Genomic DNA, 14,409 nt, shown 5'->3' with positions numbered 1-14,409 from the left:
CCCAGTCTATCTTGCTTAACCAAAGTTCCTTAACCAAAATCTTGGCAAACAGGACGACGGGAGCAACTAAGCCGAGAACGTCAAATAAGCGAGCAACCAGAGAAAGAATACTGCGTTTTGTACATTTACTGTCGACTGCGACAGTAGTGAAGGAAAAATTGTCATCAGCAGGTTCCCAGGACAATCCCAGTATTTTAAAATTATTATTACCTGTATCAGAGAAACTGACAGGTGAGCGGTGTGAGTCTGGAAGAGCCTCAAGCAGTGCGGGAGAATTACTTGTCCATTTGATAAGATCAAAGGACCCTAACTTGAACAAATCAATTAAATCGCGGGATAAATTAATTGCGGTCGGTACATCGGGTAACGAATAGACAAAGTCGTCCATGAAAAATTGAGTATTTACTACTTTAGCAGCATCAGGGAAGCGGTCGCTATGGTCGTGCGCTAACTTGCGTATCGTACGCATAGCTATATAAGGACTTGGTTTGAGTCCAAAGGGTAGACTACTAAATTGATAAGTGCGTATAGATTCTTGAGGATCGAAACGGAAGAGAATTTTCAAATATTTGCGATGGTGTTCATTCACACTTACGCGAAGAAACATTTGTTTTACATCAGCAGTGACTGCAACAGGAAATATTCTGAAGTCTATTAGCAGTAAGAATAGGTCAGACTGTAAGTTCGGCCCAACGTAAAGAATATCGTTAAGTGACAAACCAGATTGAGTTTTACAGCTGGCGTCCAACACGGCACGAGCGCTGTCCTTTCCAGCTTTAAATACAGCGTGGTGCGGAATGTAGTAACCCTCATCTGAGTCTGCCTCGGGGGCTTCAGCTAAATAACCTTGTTGAATATATTCATTTATGGTTTTATTATAGTTTTGACGTAAGCCATCCACTTTGTCAAACTTTCGTTCAAGCATTTGAAAACGTCTATAAGCTACGGAACGGGAATCTCCTAATACAGATGGGTCTTTACAGAACGGTAAGTCGACACTAAAGTGTTTATCCTGGTAAATCACCGAGGAGGTAAAAATATTTTCGCATTCTGCCTCATCTGGGCTAAGAAAGCTTTTAGAAGGAACCTCTTCTAATTCAAAGAATTTATGTAAACTTGATTCTATTTCAGTGTGCGGAAGTGCGGTAAAAAATGCAGTTGAGTGCGTCGGCAATTGACTAGAGCGAGCCGGTACGTCACCCATAAGCACATAGCCAAAACTAGTAAGTATAGCAGTAGGCGCGCGTGAACCTGATTCCACCTTATTCCCCAAATAAATATAAGGGAATAATTGAACACCCAATACCACATCAATTTCACTAGGAATGTTCCAGGATAAATCAGCAAGCGGTAAGTTATTGAGGTAAGTCATATCCTCTGTTATATCAACATATTTCGCGGGAAGACGATCTGTGATGCAGTCGATCACAAGAGCGTAAATATGATATTTATTATTCGGATCAGTACGAGATTCGATATCAAAATAAGTAAAACCATGAACAGGTCTCGAAGACTTGCCAACGCCTTGCAGGTAAGAGTCATGCAATTTATTAACGGGCAAGTTCAATTTATTACAACAATCTAAAGTTATCAAATGATTTTGTGAACCATTGTCTATCAAACAGCGTACAATCTGTTTATTTTTACTAGCGCGGTGCGATGCAAATACTTGAGCGGTGGATAATAATATGGTAGAACTCGGTCTCACCTCCGAAGTGAGAGTAATAGAAGCATCATTCATATTTCGTTCAGTTGGAGTAGTACTACTGCACTTCTCTGTGCACTGTGGCGCGGTGTTTACGGCCGACATTGTTTGTGACGCGGCAGAGGTAGCGGGCGAATATTTCCGCGGTGCGGGCACGTCAAAATGAAGGAGCGAATGATGTTGCTTGCCACAGTTATTGCAAGTGTGTTGTGAATTGCATTTACTTGCAGTATGAGAAACACTAAGACAGTTAACGCAACCGCCTTTAGATTTTATAAATTCGAAGCGTTTTTGCGGGTTAAAATTGTCTCGAAATTGAGAACAAGAATACAACCTATGGTCAGCTTTGCATAGAATACACTGACTGGTCGTTTGAGTTCGCGGGTGCGGATCGTTACTAGAAACGAAAGACTTATAAGTGTTATTATTTTGCGGCGCGTCCCGATTATTATTATAATAATTATTTTTTCGGGGCTCAGAGGCAGCGGTAGTGTTGGAACTACAATTATTGCGAGTTCTCTCTAATATTTTAACGCGGTCTTGAATAAAATATATGAACTGATCACACGTAGGTATTTCTTTATCACCTACAGAAATCTCGAAACTCTGAAGCGTTTGAGAATCAATTTTCCTCAAACTACATTGCAAAATAATAAAATCTGCTAAGTTTTCAATATCTAATTGTTTGAGAGCTGCAATAGATGAAGATAACTTCTCAACAAATGGATTAAGACTCGCAGCGGTACCTACACATGTTTTAATGTCCAGGATGTTATTGACGTAGTGAACACCTAGACTACGCTTATCTTGGTACTTTTTGACGAGACTATCCCACAAGATATTATAAGTATCGCCGGTAGGAACGATACCTGCGGTCATTTTTAGGGCGCTGTGTGTTAATTTACTCATCAAATATTGCACACGTTGTGAATCCGTCAGCTGTTTATTAGAATGTACGTTAGTGCGGAAGATTTCGTAGAAAATAGGCCAATTTTCAGCCTTGCCGTCGAACGAAGGCAGTTCGATTGGTGGCAGTTTAATATGAAAGGAACCATTTTGCGAATTAGTAGAAGGCGATTTCAATAACAACTTATTGCGCGCGTATTTAACGCTTGAATATAAATCTTCAAACGCGCTGAGCGAATTATAAGTTACGGTAAAATTGGGGTTAATTTCAAGTTGAATTTCGTTTATTTCATCCAGTATGTGTTCAAACTTTTCATGTAATTCAGAAATGCTTTCTGATTCCTCTAAAAACTTCTGATTCAATCTTGAATCAAAATTGGAAATATTCTTCGATGAATTGAATAAAGTATTTATTCTTTCGAATATTGATTCTTTTTTGGAAAGCAATAATTTTAATTTCGAGTTTAATTTCGTATTTGCCATGATGACAAAACAGCAAAATACTATGAAAAAATTAGTGCGAAAATAAACAAATTGCAAAAAAATATGGCCGGCGGTGTATGAACGTCACGTTATTTGAAACGAAAATAAATAATTATGCGGGTTAAATATTTGAAAAAAAAAAATAAGCTGGAATATCCAGGTTCGAAAGGACCAACAAATGGTGTGGCGTGTAAATAGCCACACCAGGAATAAAAAATTGCGGGGAAGAAAGATGATGCGGGGGTCGGCTGGTGACTCCAAACAACTCAAAAATACAGCTGCATAAAACGGAAACCACCAACCTGCGGATCAGGAGACGGAGACCAGGCTTCGAGGGTCGACCCGTCGATATTTCTTGCGGTTTTGATTATTTCAATATCTTCAGCAAATATTCAGCGGATTTTTCACATTGCCTTCGTTGACAGACGTTCCAAGACAACATAGAGTTTTTCTTCTTAATTTCTATAGAGGTTTTCCGCGAAGGTTGGCTCCTGCGAAGGTGCTGGCCCCGAATCCGATAAACAGATTAGTGGGAAACCATCTCATGCAGCTAGATAATTTTGAGAGTTGGAGCCACCGAAGAAACGGAAGATAAGAAAGTTGGACATAGGCCCAACCACATGCAATGAATCTATTTATTTTTACAGGTTACAGCTCATGATCTTATATACACAACATGTTGGACCCAAGCCCAAGATACAACACAAATGCATCTACTTCAAATCTTAGCAGAAAATGTGTGCTTTGCAGTAGAACACTAGAGCCTAGAACACGTTCACATCAGCTCATGTCCCTGAGAACTAACACTCAACATCATATTAACATCAGGAACATAATTGTGGAACGACTAACTCCATTAGAGGTAATGCACGCTAAAGTCCTTATTTAATAAAATGTTATTGGCTATACAATCAGTCTAATTCTTGTAAAGTTATTGGTTTCTGTAAATTAATACTAAAATAAAATAATTTAAGTGCGGGACATTAAAAAACTGATAATTTTTTTAAACTTATTTCTAATTATTATTATTTTTAAACAGGTTACTGCAAATGACTACATCTGTGGGGCTTGTCACTCATTATTGCAAAGAGATACCACACCTACTTCACAAGACTCTCCAGATATGCCAACCGGTGCCCCGGTAGGTCACCAACAAGTTTGTGTTGGATGTGGTTGTTCATTATTGCGAACTTGAAGTCATTGTTTGGATACAGAGAATAATCAAGATATATTAAACATTGTTCGAAATTGGATTCAACCCAGAGAGGTAAGAGCCCTGCCAGTTTTATAATACATAAAAATAATTATGCCGGTTTATTATAATAATAAAAAAGGTTTTTTCCGAATCAGCCTTCCCATCCTTCAACTCCTTCCATTGCTTTCAATCTGCCACTACTCTCATCCATACAGGTTATACAGGGTGGAAACGATAAGTGATCTCACTCGATTATTTCTAAACTACACAAGATATCGAAAAACTGGTTACTCATCCTGAAAGTGCTTCACGAGCTCTTTCTAACGGTATCAGTAAATAGTTACAGAATTAACTGGATCTATCCGAAAATTCAATGTTTTCAGCCTCCATACTAAATGTATGCCAGCCACACAATATTAAAAGTGTTATAGATCACTTATCGTTTCCACCCTGTATAATACAAATAGACTTATATTATTAAAATATTGCAATATTATTACTTACATAATATTAAACATAATTTTTACTATTATAAAGCCAGTTAAAAATTCCCTGAGCCAAATAAACTCAGTAAAGTTTTATTTATACTTCCTGCATAACAACAGACTACTCTTTTAAACTACCACTATTCTCACTCTCAATCCTCGTTCCTCATTCATCCCTTTCGTTTCCTCCATAGACCAATCATTCCTCATCATTCAGCGTTCAAATCATAAATTATCTTTCATCACTCATCTTACTATTCCGTTACACACAAAAGTCGTTAATCCTATATAAATATTGCTCTTCTTATTGTTGAACTGTGAATCTGATGTTTTATTTTATTTTCAGATTCGTCCTTCAGATCTTCTTTGCCATAGATACTATCAGAGAGCACGAATTACTACAGTTGGTGCTTATTTAATGAAGCTGAGGACCGGTGATTCAGATGACAGAATAGCTACATTACTTGGCATTTCAAGGAGTACTCTTACAAAATATGTAATGAAAGCACGCAGTATGATGGAGGAACATTTCGTACCAGCACATTTAGGGTTACAACATATTAGTAGAGAGGAAGTAGCCCAAAGAAACCTTTATGTTCCAGTCTCTTTTCGGGAAGCCAGGAAACGATTTACCACAAAGAAAGGCTATTGTCATCATGGATGGTACATACATACATTTATGTGCAAAAAAGTAGCAATTATGCATACCAAAAAAAAAACTTATTCCCTATACAAATATCGGAATCTCGTTAAACCATTTATGGTACTTTGTTGTGATGGCGACATCATTGATGTATTGGGCCCATATTTAATAGAAAATGTAGAACATGACCATTAATAAATAATAAGTAACTACCTACATACGTATTTTCATTTATACCTACATAACTGCCTACTTACCCTTGGGTCGGAATAAAGATATTTTTGGATTTAAATGTAAGTAAAATATATTAACTTCTTTTTAAAAAATGTTTGGCTTTTCCGTAGGCATTCCTATTTTTCCAATACGCAAAGTTCTATTTGCTGCTATTCATACGGTTTGACAAAGGGGTTCTTTATCGATCTACGATTTAAAGTGTAATTAAGACGTCTCTCCTACATATCTATACCTACTTATAATAAATCTGTAGAGAGGTCAATTCTGTACATGAAATATAATTTTCAAAATAACTATCAGGGGGTGATACTGATGCCAAAAATGCAATCAGTAAAATTTTTGTCTGTCTGTCTGTCCGTCTGTATGTTCCTTATAGAAACAAAAACTACTCGACGGATTTTAACGAAACTTGGTACAATTATTCTTCATACTCCTGGGCAGGTTATAGTATACTTAGGAATTCTCACGGGAACAGGAATTAGCGGGAAAATCCTTTTGTATGAAAAATCTAAACCGCTTAAGTTAGACGCTTTAAATTTCGCACGTAGGTACTTTAGTAAACTAATTCCCACGGGAACGGGAATTCGCATTATTATACATATAATTCTTGACAATAAATAGTTTTATTAGCAACTAGCGGCCGCCCGCGACTTCGTACGCGTGGATCCCGTTTTACCCCCTTCATCTATCTTACGCGGTTTAGATTTTTTCGTTCAAATGTTTTTTCCCGTTCACGTGGGAATTTTGCAATATCCTGTTGTAACTAAGCTTTAAGTTTATTAAGATACCTACATGTCAAATTTCAAGCGTCTAACTAAAGCGGTTTAGATTTTTCATACAAAGGGATTTTCCCACGAATTCCAGTTCCCGTGGGAATTAGTTTACTAAAGTACCTACGTGCGAAATTTAAAGCGTCTAACTTAAGCGGTTTAGATTTTTCATACAAAAGGATTTTCCCGCTAATTCCTGTTCCCGTGGGAATTCCTAAGTATACTATAACCTGCCCAGGAGTATGAAGAATAATTGTACCAAGTTTCGTTAAAATCCGTCGAGTAGTTTTTGTTTCTATAAGGAACATACAGACAGACAGACAGACAAAAATTTTACTGATTGCATTTTTGGCATCAGTATCACCCCCTGATAGTTATTTTGAAAATATATTTCATGTACAGAGTTGACCTCTCTACAGATTTATTATAAGTACCTATAGAAGATAGAAAATGGAAATGTACTTCTGTTATGCTAATAACCTCAAAATCTGAAGCATTTTTCCTATTGTAACGAATCTCCCGCTTATCCGTGCTTTAAGTATCTACACTAATATTATAAAGAGGAAAACTTTGTTTGTTTGGTTGTAATGAATAGACTCAAAAACTATTGGACCGTTTTTATTAAATTCTTTCACCATTCGAAAGCTACATTATCCACGAGTAACAGGCTAAATTTTATTTTGGATAATAATAGGGTTCCGTAAAATATGTAGGTACCTAATGTAGGCCACGCGCGCGAAGCCGCGAGCGAAAAGCTAGTGGAGTATAAGGTGACAATCGTTAAGTAATTTCACATATAAAAATCATCCCATCAAAAACAATACTTGTCAAAAAAACCAAGTCTCGCAACTCAGTTGTTCTACGGTAAAAAGTTGTGAGATCCATGTAATACCAAGTCCAGGCCAGGAAATCTTTAACGTTTTACATAAATATATTGACTTGGCCATCGCATGAAAACACGTGTAAATTAAATTATTTAGTGCGATGGCCAAGTCAATAATTTATGTAAAACGTTAAAGATTTCCTGGCCTGGACTTGGTATTACATGGATCTCACAACTTTTTACCGTAGAACAACTGAGTTGCGAGACTTGGTTTTTTTGACAAGTATTGTTTTTGATGGGATCTCATTTCTTTTTGTATTTTGTAGACAGCAGTTATGTATCGAGAAAACTGGACCGAAATTGAAAAATTTTACTCGACTTGGCGATTGCACTACCGTGCCCCCAAATATTTTAGTTTTTCCTTGATTCATACACCAAACACTACTTATATTCCAAATTTGAAGCTTCTAGGTCTGCTAGAAGTGCCTTAGAATTTTGATGATCGGTGAGTCAGTCAGTGAGTGACAAAATTAAAAAACTTTGACCTGTTATAATTCTTAAACTACTGGTTCAAATTGAATGAAATTTGAAATATACCGTGTCTTTACAATGCCTGCATAGCTAATGAAAATTCAGCCTTCTAGTTTTATCCACAACGAAGTTACAGGCGGTCGAAAATGGCCTGAATTGCTTCGAGAAAAGGATGGTACGGCCGTGCCGCTTTTTTGCTCGACTTGGTGGGGGCACTGCCGTGCCCCCAGATTATTTCATTGCTTGGGGGTCTTGGGGCGAACGATGTATGGACGCAGAACAATATCCTTTATTTTCAAATTTAAGCAAAAAGCATTCTGTGGTTATAAAATACCTATGCTTATTTGCACCTAGTTTATCAATCACCATGTTAATTCCATGCTTTCTATCCAGTCGACTGCTCTAACGACAAGGGTGGGCAGTCGTTGAGATGACAGCGCGAAAATCGTCGGCATCCACTAATTATGACCCTTATGTACCACTATATTGACAAAGTTCTCCGTCTTCGTACGCGATATTGGAAATTTGGCATCTACCATCGGCTGATCTGACATTAGGCGTAGTCTGGCTTTGATATTCAATTTTCAACTGTATTACCTTGACAATCAGTTCAAAATTGATTACTAGAAAATTATTTGACAGACGATTTCTACTCTCGACAAATGCATTTGAATTAGCCCACAGTAGATTTAGGTACGAATTTGTGTTCTGATCGACGCAATTCGGAGAAATATTTATATTTATGTCGCCAATAATAGCTATGGTTTTAAAGGGACGCAAAGTTATCAATAAAGAATCTAGTGTGTTTGTAAACTTTTCAATATTTCTGTATGATGGCGAACGATAGATAGCGACGATGACAACATTATTTGAAAGTTCTATGGTCAGACAATTAGCATCCGCTATAATATTTGGTTCAACAACTTTTGCTTGTAAGTTAGCTTTTATGTAAACCACGACCCCATCATTTTGGTTGTTGTGCTTGGTATTATGGGTTATGTAACCCGGTAAATTAGGCAAAAAGGAGCACTTGCTTAACCAACACTCTGATAGCACGATAATATCCAGGTCAAATTTGATTCGTTCTAAGAGAATGAGCAGGTTATCAAAGTTAATAGAGTTTCCTATGCTTCTTATGTTGACATGAAAGACTTTCAGGTAGTGATTCGGATTGGTAAGAAAATCTGATGTTTCTTCGGGTAAGCACAAATATGACCTACTTAAGGAGACACTATCAATCTCAGAGGTTACATATAAGTGATCATCCATAAAATTTGGAGAAAGAATTACAAAATAAACAAGAACAGGAACACAAAACATATTTACATATTACGTATTCCGTCACAGTAGCCAAGTTATTTGGGTGATTTGCAAAAATAGGTGTGGCGATTATGTAGATTAATATTAAGGGTAAAACCTTAACCTGTAATGTTGCTAACGAGATCAGTGTAGATGTGGTATTAGTGAAAGGTACAAGTGTTCTTTCGAATTTAGTGTTTGTGGAAGTGTCCAAAATTGAACATGTTGGTGTGTTTATTTCGATACTATTCATGATTACACTTTGTATTATATATGTAATTCCAAAAACAAGCCATAGGAAACAAACAGATAAGTCACAGAGAACAGAAAAATACAATATGTTGTAGAAACCTGTTATATCTAGTCATTTATCTTTGACTAATTTGTCTAAATCACTTTCATCCTTTATCGTATAGAAGGGAGATCCATCTCTTTCTCTTAAATAAATCCTTCCACTTGTAGACCAGCAGTACTTGTAGTCATTGCTATTTGCAAAAACACGAGCAAGATAGAATAAGCGTTTCATTTTGGCAGTTAGGTTCTCCGTAATGAAGATTGGTTTGGATGGTCCACTTATTTTCATAGTTTCCGTGGTAAGTTTTTGAGGTCCTCTATTATAGGTTTTGTACGCCTTGAGTACAGTATTCTTGGTCAAAACGCTTACTAACTCAACAATTATGGTTTTGTTCTCTGGATTTCTAGTATTAATACGGAAAACGTCCTTAATTTCACTGGGCTGTATGTTTAGATTTAATGTTGTACCGATCTTAGTTACAGTTTCGACAAGAGACGATTTAGTCTCGGTTTTGATAACAGGGATATTTTTTATTTCTAGGCATGTTGCACGCGTACTTCTCTCAAAGTTTTCCAATTTATTTTCAAGTGTTTGAATGTAGTTCTGCTGGTGCAAATTCTCTTCCTTCAGCTCGTTAACCCGTTCAACAAGCGCATCATATTTTGTAGATAGAAATTCAATGGACGATCTTATTTCCGAATTCTGGGTTTTGATTTCTTCCATAACTGAGTACATTTTTTCCATCCTGGTATCTTGTTGACTTTTAAAATCACTAAACATTTCTCTCATTTCAGTCATAAAAAGTTCTATTGTATTGGTCCTTTTTCTTTTTGGGCGATGCGACACATTTGATTTCGAGCTAAGAGAGTCGTCAGATAGACACTGTTGGTCGACTTCCAATGAACTGTGTTGTGTATTAGGTTGCGGCTCCGCAATATCCTTGCGCGCCTTCTCTCGCAGGTCCGCAATATCCTTGCGCGCCTTCTCGCGCGGCTGCGCGGGCGCGGTGGCTTGGCCGTGTTTCGGGGAGGCTGACGAAGCGGGGGGAGAGTGGCGCAGCGGCATGATTTAGTCCACACGAAACTATGTTCAAAAGTACCAGGCGGTTATAACTTTATAGGAGTTAGTTGCAAGCTTGGACGTGGGAGCTCAGCTAAAACTGGGCGGTCGCGACGATTTCGTACAAAACTGCTTTCCGTCCACTGTATCTTGGTCCTTAGGCGAGTTGAGTTAAATATGAATGGCGCACTTACGCAGTGTTTATGTTGTGTGACGGGCGGGCGCTCGGGATAACTCCTCCACAGAGATGCGCTCCTAATATTTCTTCGTTTATTTTGATTACAGTTTTTAATTTTAATTTTTACAAAATACACATAGACACGTCCGTTCACCTCAGATGTCGGGGGGGAAATGACCTAAACAAAACGCGTAATTTGCGATAGGTATCTGCCTAATATTTTAAAAGAGAATTTAGTTCAAACGTCCGGAACAAAAAGAACTTGAAAAATATCTCAGCTCTTAGAAAAATAAAGTTTCCAAAGTTGCCTAATTAACGGCTTCCTTCGTGACAGTATTTCTTTTCTTTTCTTTTTAATTTTTCGCTAAGTTTTGAAAAGAGTTGATAAATATTAACTCAGTTATAGGAGTTCGTTTTAGCTCTAGATTATCTCAGATTAATACCTACGAGTACCTACTAATTCTACACCGATTAAATATTTAGGTACTATTGAGAAAAAAACGTATAGTAATTCGCAGCATAATTAATAAACTTGATTTTAGCGATTCTGGGGGATATGTCAGTCACTTTCTTTCTCCTATGGAACTCTTCATTTCTGATTCGATCACGCATGGAAACTCCGAGCATAGCACGCTCCATGGCACTTTGGGTGACCTTGAGCCTTCTTATGGCGCAGGACCGGTCTTTGTGGAAATCTTTGGGGGAGGCCTTTGTCCAGCAGTGGACTTCTTTCGGCTGAAACGAACAAACGAAATTAATAAGCGGAATTAAATCTAAAAAAAAACCTTAAATAACAATATGGCCGCAGTGTCAATGGCCTTACATTTCACATACAAATAACAAACATGTCCTACTAACAAAGAATCACAAAGCCAAAGAATTGTAACTATTCTTCCATGGGATTTGGGTACGCCTCCTGCCATATACTCGTAGTTTCTTGTTTACGCCATGTTTATTTCGAACACGTCGGCGCCAACCAAACGGGAAAGTCCCTCCATATTAATCTTTCCGTACCTCTGTCATGTTCGGAGGTATTCGGAGGTATCACTCAAACCCTTTCTTATCTTATTTAGCGCTGGCTCCTTTCATAGCAGACTTAACTCTGGGAGGACCTTCATTTAGCGAACAAGACACGGCACACAAAGCACATTGTACCTCCGAACGTGTATTAGTCCTTCCGCACCTCCGTCACGCACTCCGGCTCATTTCCCCTCACCTATCTCACACCTGCTGCCTCTTTACAGCAATATTTTCATATCAAACCTTCTTCCACTACCTCACGGAAGAATCCACCTTATTCCAACCAAGCAAGGTTTATTCTAACTTGTTTTGTTACCACAATTTTATTCCAAAGCGTGTTATGGACAGCAAACCGTACTGCAAAGACAAATCTCTGTGCCTTGACGTTGCAACCGCTGAAGGCGTTCAGGTTAGATTGGATTTTCAATTTATGTTCCACGGTAAGTTGAGAAGTAATAGAATACAATAAAACACAGGCATAAGGAAACACCTTGTTGGGTAACATGTATTGGAATTTGAATTAGGTCTTACATAAGATCACAACAAGATCGTTACCTAACGTTTTCAGCTCGGATTAACTGAGACTGGTCAAATCAGGACCTCTTAAAAACTTTCAAAGTTGAAACTACTGCAAGAGCGAGATAGGCAGTTGTTTTGGTTTTCCCGAGCAGAAGTTTACGTAAAGCAATTAACTATTTGGAGGTAGATTGGCTTGTCCATGTACGAAAAACATCTATTTTGCTAACGATCGGATATCTTTACTTTGTTCTAAAATGTAAAAAAATTAAGCGGTGATAGAGTTTATAGCATTATAAGTCCTTTAATCTCGTCAATATCGTTTCCCAACCCATTCATTGTAATTTAATTCCAACAATAAATTTTTAATAGGTACGTAATGAAAAACCAATAGCAATATCAGTTGTGCCTCTCAAAAATGAGTTGATAAAGCCCAAATAATCCCCAATGAAAATATGTATCATAACAATTGGGAGTAATTTATTTATACTCAATCCGATCGGATCGCGATTTTAATCAATCAAACATCGGAATATGTCCGAAAGCACCGAATTACGTTATTGTGATTTGTTGTAGAAGGAAAATCGGGAAATATACCGACATTATCATTCATTGGGCAATAATACGCAATCATGGGTATTCAATTACTTTATTGTGGGTATGTCAAGAAGCTGTTATGGTGCTTTTTATGTGGGTTGTGTTGTGTCAAGTATTTAGCTTCGGAATAATGGAATGTTTTGATATATCATACGGCAATTAGTTCGCTAATTTGCTACATTGTCACAGTAATGATATTATTGCCTTGTGATAGTAGTGATGATATTATAGTTAATTCAACATATGATTTTGATTGTAATATCAATCAATCAGGTTAGTTAAGATTAGTGGATTGGAATTCTACAATTTTGCAAAAAGGATAATCTCACAGTATACTCAAAGTAGTCAATTAAATGAAAATACATATAAAATATTCAATTACAAAGTACCTGTGAGAATAATTATTTTTTAAGAGAAAGGGAATAATCGCATAGCAAAGGACACGGTTATATGTATGATGGTAACATACATATAGCACGTTATATTATAGTGCCTTATTCCGAAACTTAACAGGCATTAGGCATATGAACCAGCCATCACTATACTTAACTTACACAATGTTAAACAGTTAATGTAACACGGCATCTTATAGCACCACCACCTCAGAGACATTAAGACCGCCATCTTAACTGAACTGCATAATTAACTGACTGCAACAACATGTCCAATAAAATATTTAATGTTTGACATAACTTCAATGTACAGTTTCTAATAAAACATAATGAAAGTGTCTCCAGTTTCAAGGAAATTAATATCTCCCATAAACGCCTTAATTACAGGCTGACAACAAATCCTGCACTATGTGGAATAAATAGTCGAAGCGTTCCAGCGTGTAACTCCTTTAACAACTCAATAGTGGTAATAATCGCCTGTCAATATGTCACCGTCCGCTATACAAAGTGAGTGCGTTAACTCGGCTCGGTGTCACGCTATTTTCGATCTAAAGTGCTGAACATTAGACTAATGCAGGCGCTCTATCCACGTCCAGCGCGAATTGTGGAGTTGACTGCACTAACTGGTGCAGGGGTGCAATGCTGTCGGTGACTAATATTTTCAAAGTTTCTTTGAGGTAAAATAAGAGCTTTGGGAGATGCCTTTGTCCAGCAGTGCACGTTTTTCGGCTGAAACGAACGAACGAAATAAGAGCACTCTAAACCTGATCTAATAACTTGATCATGTCAGTTTCACAAAATACAAAATCTTAGTTAATACACTCAGCGGCACGGAATTTGGCCCAAGCCTAAACAACCAGATATGAGGCCAAATAGGTGTTGTATACCTAAGTTTCGTGTGACATGTTAACAGAACATTTGTTTTTGTTAATTTAAGAGGCTAGATTAATAAAAAAATGCGTCTGTTTAACTTTTTTGACTCTAGAAACTCATTTCGTTGTTGTAGCGTAAAGAGTACGGGTAAGTTTAAATTCGATATTAAATGTTGTAAATGTTTGGCGTTTTGTTTTTTGTTTTTAAATTAATCTTAGGTTATTCTCGTTTCCATAATTTGAGAATAATGTCCATTACTTCAGCTCAAGTTGCTCAAATAGTGCTGCTTAGAAGTCAAGGGCGTATACAGCGGGAGATGGCTGAAACTTTCAATTTATGGCGTACAAACTTAAGATACACGTTAAAAAGGCATGACCATACCGCCTTTTACACAAGAAGACCAAG

At 37.3% G+C, this 14,409-nt stretch overlaps 1 long non-coding RNA gene across 1 annotated transcript; it reads left to right on the top strand.

Moving 5' to 3' along the window:
* Positions 1-3,769: 3,769 nt before the first annotated feature.
* Positions 3,770-5,714, top strand: LOC135071558 (uncharacterized). Its single transcript, XR_010257286.1, has 3 exons — positions 3,770-3,956; positions 4,134-4,361; positions 5,121-5,714. It is a non-coding gene; the product is annotated as an uncharacterized LOC135071558 (long non-coding RNA).
* The last annotated feature ends 8,695 nt before the right edge of the window (positions 5,715-14,409 follow it).

This window comes from Ostrinia nubilalis, chromosome 4 (genome assembly GCF_963855985.1).
Source record: "Ostrinia nubilalis chromosome 4, ilOstNubi1.1, whole genome shotgun sequence".
Lineage (NCBI taxonomy): Eukaryota > Metazoa > Arthropoda > Insecta > Lepidoptera > Crambidae > Ostrinia > Ostrinia nubilalis.
This window is presented reverse-complemented; position numbering and strand designations above follow the sequence as displayed.